This window comes from Mixophyes fleayi, chromosome 9 (assembly GCF_038048845.1).
Source record: "Mixophyes fleayi isolate aMixFle1 chromosome 9, aMixFle1.hap1, whole genome shotgun sequence".
In the NCBI taxonomy this organism is placed as follows: Eukaryota; Metazoa; Chordata; class Amphibia; order Anura; family Limnodynastidae; genus Mixophyes; species Mixophyes fleayi.
In genome coordinates this window covers 53038011-53056692 of record NC_134410.1, presented here as the reverse complement: position 1 = coordinate 53056692, position 18682 = coordinate 53038011, and the positions used below count along the sequence as shown (strand labels likewise).

At 42.2% G+C, this 18682-nt stretch overlaps 1 long non-coding RNA gene across 1 annotated transcript in view; it reads right to left on the bottom strand.

Moving 5' to 3' along the window:
- Window positions 1-1944: 1944 nt before the first annotated feature.
- The window catches only part of LOC142101602 (uncharacterized), a 159546-nt gene continuing 142808 nt past the window's right edge, over window positions 1945-18682 (bottom strand). The window contains exon 3 of the long non-coding RNA XR_012679068.1: window positions 1945-2015. This is a non-coding gene — a long non-coding RNA (uncharacterized LOC142101602). The remainder of the gene's footprint in view (window positions 2016-18682) is intronic.

Sequence of the window (18682 nt, the reverse complement as noted above, 5' to 3'; positions counted from 1 at the left end):
CGAAGACTTTCATTATTTCCTGGTCTCTAAATTGAACCTATCACACTGGGACACTGCTAAAGCAGTCCTGGTCATATCATCTCATCCTTGGCCAAAAGGAAATGGGAATATCACGAAATATATAATACTGTACCACTGCTTTTACTACCTATATATCTCACCATACAGATGAGGCTCTCTGGGGCATATTCAATTAGGTTTCCAGTCTGCAAAGTCAATCCATGGTACCGCAATAACATGGATTTTCATGCGCACCCCATAGGGTTGCGCAGGAAAATCTTACCATCGATATGCTCACCGGAAACCTAATTGAATATGCCCCTCTATGTCTATAATTCAGAGAGACATTTATTGGAAAGCTTCTTAATATCCAATGCCCAACTCAGATTGAACTATTCTAAACACAGTTTTATAAATTGGGTTATAAGGCAGGCAGACTTCTTGCAACTATGGCAAAACCAAAGATATAGAGTAATCAGATACTTATTGATAAAGCAATGATTGAATGTCTTCAGCTAAAGAAACTCTTAGGATAAAAAAATAATATGCTTAATTATAATTATGCTTCTGCCAGCGCTGGTAAATAAGCTTTTGTGGCCACTGGTCTACCTTTACCATCTTTCCACAGACCATTGGTATCTTTTACACATCCCTTTAACTTCTAGAGGGCCAAATCCTGTGGATTACAAACTTTTGCATTTTGATAAAAATTTTGTCATCAATTAATGTAAACAACATTAAACTGGTAACTTGTGAATTTTTTTTTGTTAACACTGGTCTTTTCCCTGCGCCTTTTGAACCTCATCTGCCCTTCTGTTACCTCAAGCAACTGGATCTGAATTGCTTATGTGCGCCTGGCATTTAATAGCTGCTACCTGTGATGACAATTGAATAGCATTTACAATTTCACTATGTACAGTGAATGTGCTACCGGGGTACCTGCTGTAGTCAAAAAATCTCTAAGCCGCCATAATACACCAAAGTCATGAACAACGCCAAATGCATATTTGCTGTCTGTGTAAATATTTAGTCGTTTATCTTACGGCAACTCACATGCTCTTGTGAGTGCAACTAATTCTGCAATTTGAGCTGAGTAGGGGGAACCTATTGCATTTGCTTCAACAATACTCTCATCTGTTACCACTTTATATCCTGTGCACAACTCTCCAGTCTCATTTTGCTTATAACAGCTACCATCTATATAAAAGGTCAGATCTACATTTGGTAGTGGCGTGTCTTTTATATCAGGTCCTGCTGTAAAAGTGTGATTTAAGAATTTCAAACAGTCATGATTAGGCATTAAATCTCCAGGAATCTCACTGTTACCTTCATCAACATCTTCCACCATGTGTGCATGTCCATGCACAATTGGAGAAAAGTTGCTGGATTAAGAGTAGTACACCGACGAATGGTGAGATGCTGAGGAGCCATTAATGATAGCTCCCATCTTGTAAAGCGAGCTGTAGAAACATGTCGTGTCTGTGCGGATTGCACCAAAGCTGAAACAGCATGTGAAACGTAGAGGGTTAAATCATGGCTCAGGACTAAATCCTCTTTTTTGTCTACCAATAGTGCTGCAGCTGCTACTGCACGCTAACAGAGTGGTAATGATCGTGCAACGGTGTCTAATTGGGAACTATAATAGCCAAGAGGCCTCTGATGGTCACCATGTAACTGTGTCAGGACTCCTGTTGCACAACTAGACAATTCAGTGCAATATAAAGAAAATGGCTTACAATAGTCTGGGATACCTAATGTCAAAATGGCATAGCCAGGAATCCACCATCGACAATAACTACACATACCCAAGAATGCATGCACTTGTCTTTGAATAATGGGAAAGGCACATCTGAAATAATTTGCACTCTTTCTGATCACAGATGTCTCAGTTTTTGGGTCAAACAATGGCCCAAATACTTAACCTAAATCTGGCAAGGCTGCAACTTATCTTTGGATACTTTGTGTCCAATGCGATACAGGAATGATAACAGCGAACTGGTATCTGCAAGGGATGACTGAAATGAAGCAGAACATAACAATACGTCATCGACATACTGAATCAGTACAGAACTGCATTTTGGCGTAAAAGCTTCAAGACAATCATGCAATGCCTGAGAGAAGATACTTGGACTGTCAATGAACCCCTGTGGTGGTCTAGTCCATGTATATTGCACCCCTTTGTATGTAAAAGCAAACAAATACTGACAAACTGGATGCAATGGTATTGAAAAGAATGCTGAACACAAATCAACCACAGAGAAGTGTGTAGCATTAGGTGGGATTTGCATGAGGATTGTTGCTGGATTCGGTACAACAGGGTATTGTGACTCAACAACTTTATTTATAGCTCGTAGATGATGTACGAGCCTAAAACATACGACCACCACGCTTCTTAATTGGGAAAATTGGAGAATTAAAAATACTATTAATTCTTACCAAAATGTTCTGCTCCAAAAGACATTGAATCACTGGAAAAATTCCTAATTTTGCTTCAGATTTAAGAGGGTATGGTGGAATCTTGGGTGATTTTGCACCCAATTTAAGAGTCACTAAAACAGGAGCTACATTCACCATTAAACCTGTGTATTGGCTATCTGTGGTCCATAACTGATTTGGAACTGTATCCAACATTTGCTGTATGGGCAAACTGCAAGTGGATGTGAGTTCCAAATTGAACAATCGTGCTGGCATGTGTAATAAATCTTGAGCATCAATAGAATACTTCTGAGGAATATCCAGAAACACACCATCTGGTGTACAATAAATAGTGCAGCCTAATTTACACATCAGATCTCTCCCTCAAAGATTTGCAGAGGCACTTGTTGCTAAAAGGAAGGAATGTTGTGTACTCAAAGGACCAACTGTTACAGGCACTGTTTGAGTTAATGGTAGCTGCTGCACTATACCTGAAACTCCTACTGCAGATATTGAGTGATCAGATAATGGTATAATATCAGGAGTGTTCAACACTGATCTGGCCTCCCCCATATCTACTATAAACTGATGTTTCTGATCACCTATATGTAATGAAATTAATGGTTTAACATCTGTAGTATCAAAAACATCTAAACTCAGTAAACTACGGGTATGGCCACCACTTCATTGTGGAGCAGGATACTGCAATTGTGTTTCTGCAGGCTGCAAATGTGAGTTTCTAAAGCCCATGACCCCCCTCTGCTGGTTGTAATTTGAAGAGTCAGACTCAAAGATTCTTCCATTAGGAGTAAAATCAATGGGGGCGGGGCGTGGATAAAAAAATTGGGACTTGCCAGGTCCCTTAGCCTGCCAATGTGAATATGGGCGAACATTCAACCCCCCCGTCATCATGACACCCCCCCTTCTCCTGTTTCTAACCCTCCCAAAAGAAGGGCAACAATAGGAATAATGATTGGCCTTTTTTAGGTGTGGTTCACAACCAAACTTAGTATCATAAGTCCTTGGCAATGTCTGATTCTCTAAGTTTATAATTGCACAGTCAATAATCTATGCTTCAAATCTTCCTTTTACTTACTGATATTAACATCATGATTAATAATCAATTCTTTTATTTCTACAAAAGTCTTACCCCTCCACTTCGGGGTTGCAATTTGAAGCCTGTTTCTTAACGTTTCTACTAATCCATCTACCAACACAGCAACAGCCATTTGTCTATGTCCATCTGCCTCTACAAAATTTTCTATGCCTGTATAATTTGACATTTCAATAGCTGTCCTCATACAATTTTCTTCTCCAGACTCATTAGTTTTTTGTTTAATAGTAAAAAGTTTCTGCCAATCTAGTTTAGAAGGAAAAGCTACTCGTAACTGTCTAAGAATATTAGTTATATTCGTTTGATTAGCAGCATCATTTGTACACGGCAAGTTATCATTTGCTAGTGTACAATTATCACAAAATTCAACAATATCCAATCCTTCAGGTAATACTGCTCTAAAAAAAACATGCCAATCACGCTCCGCGGGTTCATGTGCATTTCCAATACCGCTAATAAATTTCTGACAACCTATCAAATCAGTCTTTGGATTTAGGCAATCCTTAATATGTTACAAAGTTCTGTACATGTCCATGAAACATGCAGAGGTACCTCTAAAGGCAGTTGTGGAACTGGGGGATCACCAGCATCTGGTCTAGGGACTAACATTCTTCTTATAGGCAACAATGTAACAGAATCCTGTGTTTTAGCTGCTCTTCGCTGTTTATTTTTATTAGATGCTTGCAATAATCTACAGTATGTTTGCCCTGTTGCTGGATCATACAATTGAACTGTCTGTCTGTCCTCTCACATTTTGACTGTATCAGATATAGTAGTGCCAACTTGTAAACCCCCAACAGCACCCTGCTCAACTGCAACCCCTGCACCATCTGGTGGCAATGCTGGTTCTTCAGCCACACCCTGATTAACGATCTGCATTTGCAAAATCCTCTGAATTGCTACTGCCATTTGATTTTCTGTAAGTAAATCCTCGGATTCACTTTCTGTGTTACAATAATTTTCCAGTTTTTTCAATTCTGCTACAGGATACATAGTTGCAGGCTGGAGTGTTTGGTATGGGGGAGGAGTTATTCCCTTCTGGTTCTGTTCGACATAACAGATTCAGACTCACCCAAGTCAGAATTAGGTGACTGTAAAACACTGCTTAAAGTTTCTAATGGCTTCCAATGTTCTGCTTTTGCTTTCCACAAAGCCAAACAATATGTCATTAATAATTTAGTTTTCAGATTTTTCAATTTTTTAGTTTCTGTTTGCACAATATTTAAAATATTTTTTATCAAAGGACCCTGCACTTGGAAACTGCTTATCACAATGATTAGCCATATTCATCCACTCTTGTACAAATCACACAGCCTCTTCCTTATATTTATTAAAGATTACATAATTAGCAGTTCCTTCCAGGAACTGTTTGCTCTCTGAACCTCTAGACAATCCATTTTCCATGATTCACTGAGAATTTAATCCACGCAATATATATTTATATTATTTTCAATTAAAAAGCGTCCACACAGTCCGTACTATGGTAGCCCCGCAGTTCTACCAATATTCACAAAGTCAATTTAGGCCCCCATGTCTGGGAAGATAGCCTCAATCTCTACACAGTCTAATCACTTTTTATTATCTCTTAGTGTCCTTAACACAACAGTTATACATACATACTCTTGATAAGCAATTCACAAAGTAGCTGAACCCTTAAATCAGGCAATTACAAACAAAGTGACCATACTTCAATAACAGATATCTAGAATGTACTGTTTAGTAAAGTGGCAGACAGAGAAAATATAACACTTTAAACCCTAACTTTTAAATTGTGAAACAGTTACCATAAGCAACTTAAAAAAAATAATATTACTAATATGAGTTCATATTTCTGCAACTCGAATTTCAATGGAAAACTAAAAACAGCCACTGTCTGTTAACAGCACAAGGTGTTCTGTACATTTCGCAAAATAAGTTTTTTCTTACCTACTTTTACAAAATGGAGATGTCCACTTTTTCAAATCTGTATCTTAACAGACCAACGGTCAGAAATTTTCCAGGAAATATATGTGAGAAATCTCGGCAGTGCCTCCAATTTTGATAAAGTAATAATTAAATGTCTTCAGCTAAAGAAACTCTTAGAATAAAAAAGTTTGAAAGGTTTATTAATTAAAATAAATGAAAAGCTTGCGCAGTGATAATATTATCAGTCCAAATTTCAATCTCTGAAATTCTACCCGTCCACAGACCAGACAGTTCCTTTTGTAGCAACAAAAGTAGGTTGTATTACAATTTACAAATATCACTTTACAATTGGCTGAGACGGCATATAGGCGTGTCTTGCTCCTTTTGGCTCTCCTGGATACAATGGAGATTTTGGAGAAATTCTTGCAAGAGTCTTTGTTCACCAACTCTGATTAGAAACATCTTTTCTTTGAATTAACTACTTCATTCCTGCTCATATCCCTCTCATCAGCTCACATGCAAGGATCCAATTGACATAATAAAACCACATCAAATATAAATGATATACTAAAATAAGATAAAACAATGTAAATATTTTCATGCTAATAAAAATTGACTTCATCCAAAAAAACATCTTTGACATTACCATTAAGAGTCCTTTCTCTGGCTCCAGATTTACGACAACAGGTGATATCATCACAGCATTCCGTTACTATTATGAACAAATTTACACTGCTAATTCCACTGACCCTGCTCTCCACTCTAAATTGTTACAGGCTGCTAGACTCCCAGCATTTACTTCAAAACAAAGAGAGCTATTGAATAGTGAAATTACCATAGAAGAGAAGGTCAGACACACTAGCTCATCTCTCCACAATAATAAGTCACCGGGCCCTGGTGGTTGTAGTGCTGAATTCTATAAATTGCTATGCGTGCAGGTCACCCCCATCCTTGTTACTTTCTTCTGAAAGCTTCACCAGGATGGTCTCTCCTACCCTACTTTCAACAAAGCCAATACAATTTACATATTGAAACCTAAAAAACCCAGATCTAATCTTCTCTTATAGACCTATTAGTCTACTTAATCAAGTCTTCAAGGTTCTGGCATAAATCGTGGACAACAGACTGCAGTCCTTCTTACTTAAACTTGTTACTGTTCATCAATTCAGGTTTATCCAAGGCAGACACTCTGTTAAAGGAGTTAGGACTGCTATTGTCATTCTGGAAGCATCCCAAAGGCATATCAGTAGCTCTGAGGACAAGCTTTTCACTGTGTTAATGGAGACCTCCGGTCAATTTACTCATGAGACTGAACCCCTGGACCCCGCAATTGAGCCAAATCACCATAAGACTTTGACTTTCTTATTGATCTCTTCTCCCCAGTTCCCTATTATTTGGGGAATTCCTTGGTTGGCTGCAAATAATCCACCTATTAACTGGGAATCAAAGACCCTTTAATTTTCATTAGAAACTCATGCTCCCGAGATTAAGCCAGACCCCTCGTCATGTATTGGACCAGCAACCTCCATAATATAAAGACGTTTCTGATGTCTGTAATAAGAAGAATTCTGACAAATTACCACCTCACAGGCCCTATAATTGCCTGGTTGACTTGTTACCTGCGGCTACCATAACCTTTGGGCGCATTTATCCATTAGCCGAACCTGAGTTAAAGGTCCTTAAGGATTACATAGATGAAAGTTTAGAAAAGGGTTTTATTCGTCCCTCTACGTCTCAAGCAGGTGTATATATATTATTTGTGAAAAAGAAGGATGGTTCATTAAGACCATGTATTGATTATAGAGTGTTCAATAAAGTGACAATCAAGAACCGTTACCCGATCCCACTTATTTCAGAATTACTGGAGAGGCTTTGCTCAGCAAAGATTTTCACCAAATTATATCTACGAGGAGCATATAATTTAATTTGTATACGTTCTGGTGATGAATAAAAGATGCCTTTCGAAGTAAATATGGACATTTTGAACATTTGGTGGTGCCCTTTACTGTGCAATGCCCCTGCTACATTCCAACATTTCATAAATGACGTTTTTAAAGATTTAATTGAACAATTTGTTGTTATCTATCTCAACAACATACTAATCTTCTCAAATTCCCAAAAAGAACATCAACAACAGGTTCAAACTGTACTGGTACGTCTTCGCAGACACCATTTGTACATCAAATTGGAAAAGTGTGAATTGCATCAAACACAGGTTCAGTTCTTGGATATCATCTCATCTCAAACTTTGGGAATGGACCCTAGCAAAGTCAAGGCTATAGTAGATTGGCTAGCCCCAAGAAATGTCAAAGATAAAAGGTTCATAGGATTTGCCAATTTCTATAGACATTTCATTAAAGGCATCTCCAAGATTGTGACACCAATCACTCAACTAACTCAGAAAGGATCATCTTTCCTTTGGTCTCCAGAAGCTGAAAGGGCTTTCTCTTTGCTTAAAACAAAGTTACTACAGATCCTATATTAATATATCCCAACCCAGAACTTCCTCTTATCATTGAGGCAGATGCTTCAGATTCAGCAGTAGGGGCAATTTTGTCACAGAGAATAGGATAGAAGATGCTACTACATCTATGTGCTTTTTTCTCTCGTCAAATGACTGCTTCAGAAAAGAATTATGACTTAGGGAATAAAGAACTATTAGCCATTGTTGCTGCATTTAATGAAGGGAGACATTTGCTTGAAGGTGCTGCACAAATTACTGTGCTTACTAACCACCGGAATCTACAGTTTGTTCGATCTGCAAAGAGACCTTCTCCTTGACAAGACAGATGGAGTTTATTTCTAAATTATATTGACTTTATTATCTCTTATAGACCTAGATCCCGTAATGGGAAAGCTGATGCTCTTTCCAGAGCATATATGGAAGACTCAAAGCAGGTTGAGCCAGAAGAGACAATCCTGTCTAAGTCAAATTTTCTGGGAGCTATTTTCACTGGGGAACTGTTGTCTGACATCAAGGAGGGTTACAGTATGGATCTGATCCTTTTAAATCCCCCTTTAGGTTTGCACTTAACCTATCGAGATAACATATGGAAGTATGAACAATGCTTTTATGTACCAGCAGCAGCAGCAGCACTAGGCTAGCAGTCCACAAAAGTGTTTGTAAGGAATTATTATCTTGTTACTTTTGGAGGTCAAAATATAAGAAGGATGTTCAAAAATGTGTATCATCCTGCACTACTACACTTGGACTTTTACAGCCTTTGCCGGTCCCTTCTCGTCCATGGGGTTCAATATCCATGGATTTTATTGTGGATTTACCATCATCCAAAGGTATGACAACAATTCTAGTGGTTGAAGATCAATTCACAAAGATGACTCACTTTGTACCCTGTTGTTGACTTCTTTCTGCAAAAGAAACAGCAGAATTGCTAATCAGGGAAGTTTTTCGTCTACATGGAGTTCCTGATGATGTAGCTTCCGACCAAGGAGTGCAATTTACTTCACATTTTTGGAAGCAGTTTTGTAGTGCTCTTAATCTTAATCTTAATATTAAATTATCAACTGCCTTCCATCCATATTCCAATGGACAGACAGATGTACCAACCAGGAACAATACATATGGTGCTACATTTGCAATCTGCAAGATGACTGGATTAATGTTCTGCCTAAGACAGAATTTTCATACAACAAGTTGCAACACTCATCCACAAGACAAAGTCCTTTTTATGCCAATTTGGGGTAACATCCAAACCTATTACCCAATTTTCCACAGGATTCTTCCAATCCTGCTGTTACATCCAAATTAGAGTCACTACAAAATAATCTTGAAGTATTAAGAGAGACATTACAACATGCTCAAGACAGTTATAAGAGAATTGCAGACAAAGCTGCACCAGTTTTAAACATTGGAGATGATGTTTGGCTTTCCACACTAAATCTAAAAGTAAGCGTGCCTACTTCTAAACTATGACCAAAATATATAGGTCCCTTTAAGATTTTGGAACAAGTCAGTTCATCTGCATTTCGACTTGAACTCCCAAGATCTATAAAGGTTCATCCTGTCTTTCATGTTTTTTTACTGAAGCCAGTAATTTCAAATCCTTTTCCTGATCTTGCCTCCTCCGAATCCTGTTCAAATTGATGTACATAAAGAATTTCTAGTAGTGAAAATATTAGATTAATGAATATTTAGAAATAAACTTCAATATTTGATACAATGCAAGGGATATGGTCAAGAAGACAATTCATGGGAACCAGAAGAGAATGTCCATGCACCACGATTGTTGCGTGAATTTTATCAAAGATACCCAGAGAACTCAGCAAAGCACTGTCCATAGGACGTTATTGAAAGGGGGGAATACTGTAAGGAATTACTCTGATATTTGCACCTCCGACCCCTAGAGGTCTCTGTATTTGTAACTTGCTCTTTTATGGGCAGCACAGTGGCGTAGTAGTTAGCACTTCTGCCTTACAGCACTGGGGTCATGAGTTCAATTCCCAACCATGGTCTTATCTGTGAGGAGTTTGTATGTTCTCCCTGTGTTTGCGTGGGTTTCCTCTGGGTGCTCCGGTTTCCTCCCACACTCCAAAAACATACTGGTAGGCTAATTAGTTGCTAACAAATTGACCCTAGTCGGTGTCTGCTGTCTGTCTGTGTGTGTGTGTTAGGGAATTTAGACTGTAAGCCCCAATGGGGCAGGGACTGATGTGAATGAGTTTTCTGTACAGCGCTGCGGAATTAGTGGCGCTATATAAATAAATGGTGATGATGATGATGATGATGATGATGTTGCTCTTAGAATTGCCCTTATTCAAAATGTCCAGATTGGCATCAAGGAGAAACCATCTTGGATCCTGTTCCCTGTTTCGGCCTATAATAGGCACTTCCTGGATCAGACATGTGCTTGAAGTTATTCTGCTTGCTCAGCTCCTACTACTTGCTACACTTTCTTGCAGCTGTGTCTATCTGCTTGTGTACCAACCTGGCAAACGTCTGACCACCCGCTTGTGTACTGATCTGGCAAACGTCTGACTACTCGCTGGATGTGTACTCGGCTATTGGGCTTCAGATAATACCAACATTATCGTTACAACAATCTTGTGAACATTTCACCATTACATATTTAAGAGTTTAGCTCCCTAAAAACCTTCATCAATTATATTACACAAATATGAAATTACTCATTAAACGGGTCCTGGCAGAAACACTGGGTTGTATCTTCCTTTTTCGTATCTGGGCCGCATCAGGCTATTAAAAATGGTTAGCTTCCCCAAATTATTATATCCCCTTTAAATACTCCCTATAACTGTAACCTCAGCAGAGGAGATGTTTCTTGATGGTGAATTTATCTGGCATAATACACACCCACATATCAGTTTTATTAAGCTTCAACAAAGCCCTTCTGATTGTCACGAGCCGCGGCGGTACTCACAGCCGCCGCGGCTCGCTTCCTACCTGCTCCAGTGTCCCGGCCGTCACCATGACGACCGGGACGTCACTTCCCCTTCCTACCCGGCCGTTGCCAAGGCAACGGCCGGACGCCTGTTACATAGCACTGCGTCCCGGCGCTGTTGGAAGCTGGGCGCATGCGCAAAAGTGGACACAGCCTGTGGGCTAATTAGGGGAATAGTTACAGGCATTAGCCTGCATCTGGGTGCACCTATCAGGGATTAGCCCTGATTGGCCTGGTGCTATGTTCTTGTTAGTCTGCAGGGGTGCATGTAAGTTTTGATTGGGCCAACTATGTATTTAAGGCAATGAGGTCTGCTGCCTCATTGCCGGTTATAGCGTTCTGTCCTCAGTCCTGCTGCCTGCTTGTGCTATCCATTTAGGTTCCTGTTACCTTAGATTTGACCACCCGTGTTTGACCCCTGCTTGTTATTGGACCTTTGACCCTTCTCTTCTGACCCTGACCTTTTGCCTGGAATTCGGATTTCGCTTCTCTGCCTGTGAGTTTGACCCTTTTGCTTGCCCTTGGATATTGCTTCTGTGCCTGTGACCTTTGGACCTTGGATTTCTCTTATACTACAGTCCACCAATCACTCCACTTCTGGGAAACTCCTTTAAGTCAGTATACGCTACTCGACCCTCAGTCGGCCCGCAGCCCAGTCTGTCCCCACCACTAGGGGCTCCAGCGAACACCTGGCCTTCTAAGTAGTTCCCGAGTTTCACTGTACTGACTTGGGAGTTCCTAACATTATAACCGGCCAGGAAGATTGGTATCATACGGCCATGGACGGAGAGGAGTCGAATCTGTCCCCAGCCCAGATTCTGGCTAACCAGATACAGGCGGTTTCTCAAGTGGTGCAGGCTTTATCCCAGCGCCTGGCAGTCCAAGAAGAGACTTCCAGAGGCCGGCAGCCCCAGCAAGTTCCCGCTGGTGACACACCGGAGCCTAAGATGAATTTGCCTGACCGATTCTCTGGAAGCAGGCCAGCTTTCCGTAATTTCAAAGAGAGCTGCAAGTTGTACTTTCGTCTGAAACCACGTTCCTCTGGTTCCGAACAACAGAGAGTAGGGATCATCATCTCCTTACTCCAGGGCGACCCTCAGTCTTGGGCCTTCTCCTTGCCTTCCACAAGTCCAGCCTTACAGTCTGTGGATGCCTTTTTTCAAGCGTTGGGGTTAGCGATGACCCGGACAGGGTAGCCTCAGCTGAGGCTCATCTCCGTACGCTAAGGCAGGGACGTCGCTCAGCGGAAGAGTATTGTGCGGAGTTTCGGCGATGGTCCACGGATAGCGCTTGGAACGACCCCGCATTGCGAAGTCAATTCCGCTTAGGACTTACCGAGCAAATTAAGGACTCCTTAGTCCAGTATCCGATATCCGACACGCTGGAGAACTTGATGCAACTTGTCATAAAAATTGATCGTCGGATCAGAGAGAGGAAGGCTGAACGGGAGTCCTCTGTTCCTATGGATGTTTTCACTAGCTCCAACAACACTCTGCCCGATTCCTCTGAACCCATGCAATTGGGCGCTTACCGCTTGCCTCCGGAGGAGCGCTCCAGAAGACGCTCACTAGGCCTGTGTATGTATTGTGGTCAGACAGGCCACTTAGTTCGCTCATGTCCCAATAAACCGGGAGACTCCAAAGCCTAAGTGCAGGTGAAGAGGTGCGCTTGGGTTTTCAGATTACCTCTTCAGAAAATTCTTTATTAGTCCCTGGACGTTTAACTTTCCGTGGGAGATCCATGGACCTGAAAGCTTTTCTTGACAGTGGTGCGGCTGGTAATTTCCTGGATATACATTTGGCTCAGACGCTTGATATTCCGCATATCAGGCTAGGATCAAGCATCACCACGTGTGGTTTGGATGGTAACCCCTTGCCTGGGGGACGGATTCTCGCTAGGACTCCAATGGTTCGGTTGACTGTAGGAGTTCTCCATACAGAGGAGCTCTCCTTCTATCTCATTAGTTGTCCCTCTGCTCCTTTGATATTGGGGTATCCCTGGCTTCGCAGTCACAATCCCCTTATCAACTGGAAAAGTGGAGAGATTACTCGTTGGAGTCCCGAGTGTTCTACGTCTTGCTTGAACCTGCCGCTTAGAATCTTACAGCCTAGTCCAGACTTCTTGCCGTTACCCTACCAGGACTTCTCTGATGTGTTCTGCAAAAGAAAAGCTGAGTCCATTCCACCTCATCGAGAGTATGACTGCGCCATTGATTTAGTCCCGGGTTCCAAGTTGCCCAAAGGGCGGTTATACTCCTTGTCCATTCCAGAGACTCAGGCCATGGAGCTATATGTGGAGGAAAACCTGAAAAAAGGATTCATACGTCCTTCTAAATCTCCCGTAGGCGCAGGTTGTTTCTTCGTGTCAAAAAAAGATGGCAGTCTTAGACCGTGCATCGATTTCCGTGGACTGAATAACATCACTATTAAGAATATGTATCCGTTACCATTGATTTCGGTGTTGTTTGATCAATTAAAATATGCCACTATATTCTCGAAGATTGACCTCAGAGGGGCGTACAATCTTATTCGAATCAGGAAAGGGGATGAATGGAAGACTGCCTTCAATACCCAGTCGGGACATTATGAATATCTCGTGATGCAATTCGGGTTATGCAACGCCCCGGCGGTTTTCCAGGACCTGATCAACGACGTTTTACGAGAGTTCCTGGGTAAAACGGTAGTTGTGTATCTGGATGATATTTTAATCTACTCGGAGTCTTTACTTCAGCACCGTCAGCATGTTCGACAAGTTCTGCTGAAATTGCGGGAACATCACCTTTATGCAAAAAGGGAAAAATGTGAATTTGAGGTGAGCACCGTGTCATTCCTGGGATATATCATCTCCTCAACAGGATTCGCCATGGACCCTGCCAAAGTTCAAGCAATCCAGGATTGGGTCCTCCCGACTAATCTGAAGGCGATTCAGAGGTTCCTCGGATTCGCGAATTATTACCGTAGGTTCATTGACTCTTTTTCCTCATTAGTAGCTCCTATCACTGCTCTCACTCGGAAGGGAGCTAACCCAGCGAAGTGGCCTTCGGAGGCATTGGCGAGTTTCTCGGCACTCAAAGCCGCGTTCATTTCTGCTCCAGTGCTGAGACATCCTGATCCGGAACTTCCATTCATTGTAGAGGTGGACGCTTCTGACATCGGTGCTGGCGCTATCCTTTCTCAAAAAGACCCAAGGAGCAAAAAATTACATCCTTGTGCATTCTTTTCTAAAAAATTTCTAGCGGCCGAATGTAATTATGATGTCGGCAATCGTGAATTGTTGGCCATTAAGTTGGCACTGGAGGAATGGCGGCATTGGTTAGAGGGAGCTACCCATACCATCACCATCTTCACGGACCATAAAAACCTCCAATACATTCAGACCGCTAAAACTCTGAATCCTAGGCAGGCCCGCTGGGCCCTATTTTTCACCAGATTCAAATTCATTATTACATACCGTCCAGGTGCAAAAAATACTAAGGCCGATTCCTTGTCCCGAAGTTTTTTGGCCCATCATCCTCAGTCTCCGGAACCATTGTCTATTATTCCTACAACTGCTGTTCATCTTGGTCTCACCCAGGACCTAGGAGCAACCATCCGGCGTTTCCAGAGAATCGCTCCAGTTCAGACACCGGTCAACAAATTATTTGTCCCCGTCCATTTAAGGAAATCTGTTCTCATTGAAGGCCACAACAACTGCTCTGCTGGCCATCCGGGAATCCGTAGGACTATTGAGGTTCTTTCTCGTTGGTTGTGGTGGCCCATCTTGTCAAACGATGTGGAGAATTATGTTCGGGCTTGTCCTGAGTGTGCTAAAAACAAGACCGATAGGAACCGTCCTTCTGGGCTATTGTTACCTTTGCCGGCACCGAGCAGACCTTGGACCCATCTGTCGATGGATTTCATTGTTGACCTACCAGTATCCGCAGGACATAACACCATCCTGGTAGCGGTCGATCGGTTCAGTAAGATGGCACATTTTATATCTTTGCCCAAGCTACCGGATGCCAGGACCCTGGCCACCTTGTTTTTGATGCATATTTTTCGTCTTCATGGGACTCCTGAAGATATAGTATCAGATCGAGGATCCCAGTTTATTGCCCGGTTTTGGAAAGCCTTTTGTAAGTCCATCGGGATCTCTATCAGTCTGTCTTCAGCATATCATCCTCAGTCGAATGGACAGACAGAGAGGACGAACCAAGCTCTGGAACAGTTTTTGCGCATTTATGTGTCTAAATTTCACGACAATTGGTCCTCTCTCCTGCCCTGGGCAGAATTTGCGTACAATAATTCTTGCCATTCTACTATTCACACATCCCCGTTTTTCTGCAACTTCGGGTTTCACCCAAAATCCAATTCTTTTTCTACTACTGTTCCCTGTGGAGATTCCGGAACGCCGGCTTTTACGGCCAGGCTAAGGTCCATTTGGAAAAAGGTGCACGCTGCACTAGGTCAAGCTTCCCGAAAATCCAAGATCTTTGCTGACCGTCACCGTAGACCCTGTTCATTGAAAGTGGGGGATCATGTTTGGTTATCCACACGGAACATCAAGTTGCGGCAACCTTGTAGGAAGCTGGGGCCCCGATACATCGGACCGTTTCCAATTGAGAGGAAAATTAATCCAGTGGCATTTAGATTGAAACTACCCACTTCCTTGAAAATACCTGCGACCTTTCATTGTTCACTTCTGAAGAAAGTCGCTGCTCCCAGCAAGTTTAATCGGTCCCTCTCTAACAGGCCCAGGCCTCTGATGGTGAACGGGGACCACGAATATGTTATTGAAAGAATCCTTGATTCTAGGAGGGTTCAGGGTCAAGTCCAATTCCTCGTTCATTGGAAGGGTTACGGCCCTGAGGAGAGATCTTGGATACCGCAGAGACGTCTGCACGCTGGAAGACTCATTAAGGAATTTTTTAGGAAGTTTCCCACTAAACCTGGATGTCGGGGTTCCTTAACCCCTCCTCAAGGGGGGGTACTGTCACGAGCCGCGGCTGTACTCACAGCCGCCGCGGCTCGCTTCCTACCTGCTCCAGTGTCCCGGCCGTCACCATGACGACCGGGACGTCACTTCCCCTTCCTACTCGGCCATTGCCAAGGCAACGGCCGGACGCCTGTTACATAGCGCTGCGTCCCGGCGCTGTTGGAAGCCGGGCGCATGCGCAAAAGTGGACACAGCCTGTGGGCTAATTAGGGGAATAGTTACAGGCATTAGCCTGCATCTGGGTGCACCTATCAGGGATTAGCCCTGATTGGCCTGGTGCTATGTTCTTGTTAGTCTGCAGGGGTGCATGTAAGTTTTGATTGGGCCAACTATGTATTTAAGGCAATGAGGTCTGCTGCCTCATTGCCGGTTATAGCGTTCTGTCCTCAGTCCTGCTGCCTGCTTGTGCTATCCATTTAGGTTCCTGTTACCTTAGATTTGACCACCCGTGTTTGACCCCTGCTAGTTATTGGACCTTTGACCCTTCTCTTCTGACCCTGACCTTTTGCCTGGAATTCGGATTTCGCTTCTCTGCCTGTGAGTTTGACCCTTTTGCTTGCCCTTGGATATTGCTTCTGTGCCTGTGACCTTTGGACCTTGGATTTCTCTTATACTACAGTCCACCAATCACTCCACTTCTGGGAAACTCCTTTAAGTCAGTATACGCTACTCGACCCTCAGTCGGCCCGCAGCCCAGTCTGTCCCCACCACTAGGGGCTCCAGCGAACACCTGGCCTTCTGAGTAGTTCCCGAGTTTCACTGTACTGACTTGGGAGTTCCTAACACTGATGGGGGTGTTAATCTTAGAAATTTAAGATTATATAATTACGCCAGTATTCTGCGTATCATTTGAGACTGGCTCAATTCTACAACCTCTTATACTAATGTTCTCTAAGATTTCTCTTTTCTATCTAACGGGTCATGCCGTTGTCTCTTGTCTCTTTTCTACACACGTACAAAGCTGAACTCTCTAAGGGCATCTTAGATAACCCTCTATTGATGTCTACATGGACAACATGGAAAGCGGTGCAGAAAAAATTTACTTTAATAGCTCTCAATCCTGGTTTTTGACATTTTTGAGGAATCCTATTTTTCACAGTGCCAAAGCTCCCTATCCTTTTTCCGTGTCGAGCAACTTAGGTATTGGTAATGTTTGTTTTCTAATGAACCCCAGTGAATATAGGCCCATGAGGATAGTCAAATTCCTGCAAAAATATGAGTTACCAGAAAGACATCGAGTAGCGTGGTGGGGCCTCCATGGCTTGGACTTATTTTTCCAGCACATCCCACAGATGCTCAATCGGATTGAGATCTGGGGAATTTGAAGGCCAAGTCAACACCTTGAACTCTTTGTCATGTTCCTCAAACCATTCCTAAACAATTTTTGCAGTGTGGCAGGGTGCATTATCCTGCTGAAAGAGGCCCCTGCTATCAGGAAATACTCTTGCCATGAAGGGGTGTACTTTGTCTGCAACAATGTTTAGGTTGGTAGTATGTGTCAAAATAACATCCACATCCAAGCAGCATCACACTGTCTCCACTGGCTAGCCTCCTTCCCATAATGATTCCTGGTATCATCTCTTCCCGAGGTGCACGATGCACACCCACAAGGCTGTCCACATGATGTAAAAGAAAACATGATTCATCAGACCAGGCCACCTTATTCCATTACTTCATGGTCCAGTTATTGTGCTCATGTGCCTATTGTATGCAGTTTCAGTGGTAGACAGGGGTCAGCATGCGCTCTGTGACCAGTCTGCAGCTATGAAGCCCCATACACAGCAAGCTGCACTGCACTGTGTGTTCTGACACCTTTCTATCATAGCCAGCATTAACCTTTTCAGCAATGTGTGCTACAGTAGCTCTTCTGGTCCTCTAGCCATCACAATTTGGCTTTTGTCAAAGTCGCTCAGATCCTTAGGCTTCCAAACACATCAACTTCGACTGTTAACTTGCTTTCTGATATATCCTACTCCTTGACAGGGGCCATTGCAATGAGATAATCAATGTTATTCACTTCACTTGTCAGTGGTTTTGATGTGGTTGTTCACTGTATGTCTGCCTTTCAAAAAGTATTCTTAACAGGGCACATATTTTCATTTAAACTTTTCACGAAAAAATACTGGTCTAGAGCTTCATCTGATTAAAGTTATAATGGAAATTGAAATCCATTGCTGCCTTACAAATAGAGGACCCAGATCCCCACCACTTCTAAAAAGGAAAAACATACTGGTAGGTTAATTGACTGCTAACAATTTGACCCTAGTCTGTGTGTGTGTGTGTGTGTGTATGTGTGTGTGTGTGTGTGTGTATGTATGTTAGGGAGTTTAGACTGTAAGCCCCAATGGGGCAGGGACTGATGTGAGTGAGTTCTCTGTACATCGCTGCGGAATTAGTGGCGCTATATAAATAAATGGTGATGATGATGATGATGATGATTTACATAACCAATGGAAAAAATAATGATCTGCCAGAGACCCGCCAAGTTCTCTGATATCTGGAACTCATCCGTGCTCTATACAATTGAGTCACAATAGTTTAGAATGTTTTTTTCCAGGGATGGGCAAATAGGTTGAAGTGGATTTATAAGTGACCGTAAACCTTCATGTGGCTACACGATTGTTTATTTTTTGTTACTTTTTAATTTGTACTTTTAACTTTTTACTTTGCAGTGTTAAATTTTGTTTCCTACTCTCAATAAAATTGCAAATTGAAAATAAAGGTTACGGTGCCACTATTTGTATTACAATTGACAATAATATTGACAATGATGCAGCACTGAACAGATATTTTTCTGGAATACAGTCGGGCCATTATTTTTTCCTTGTCCTTTTACAACAGCACTGTTGCTTTGCAT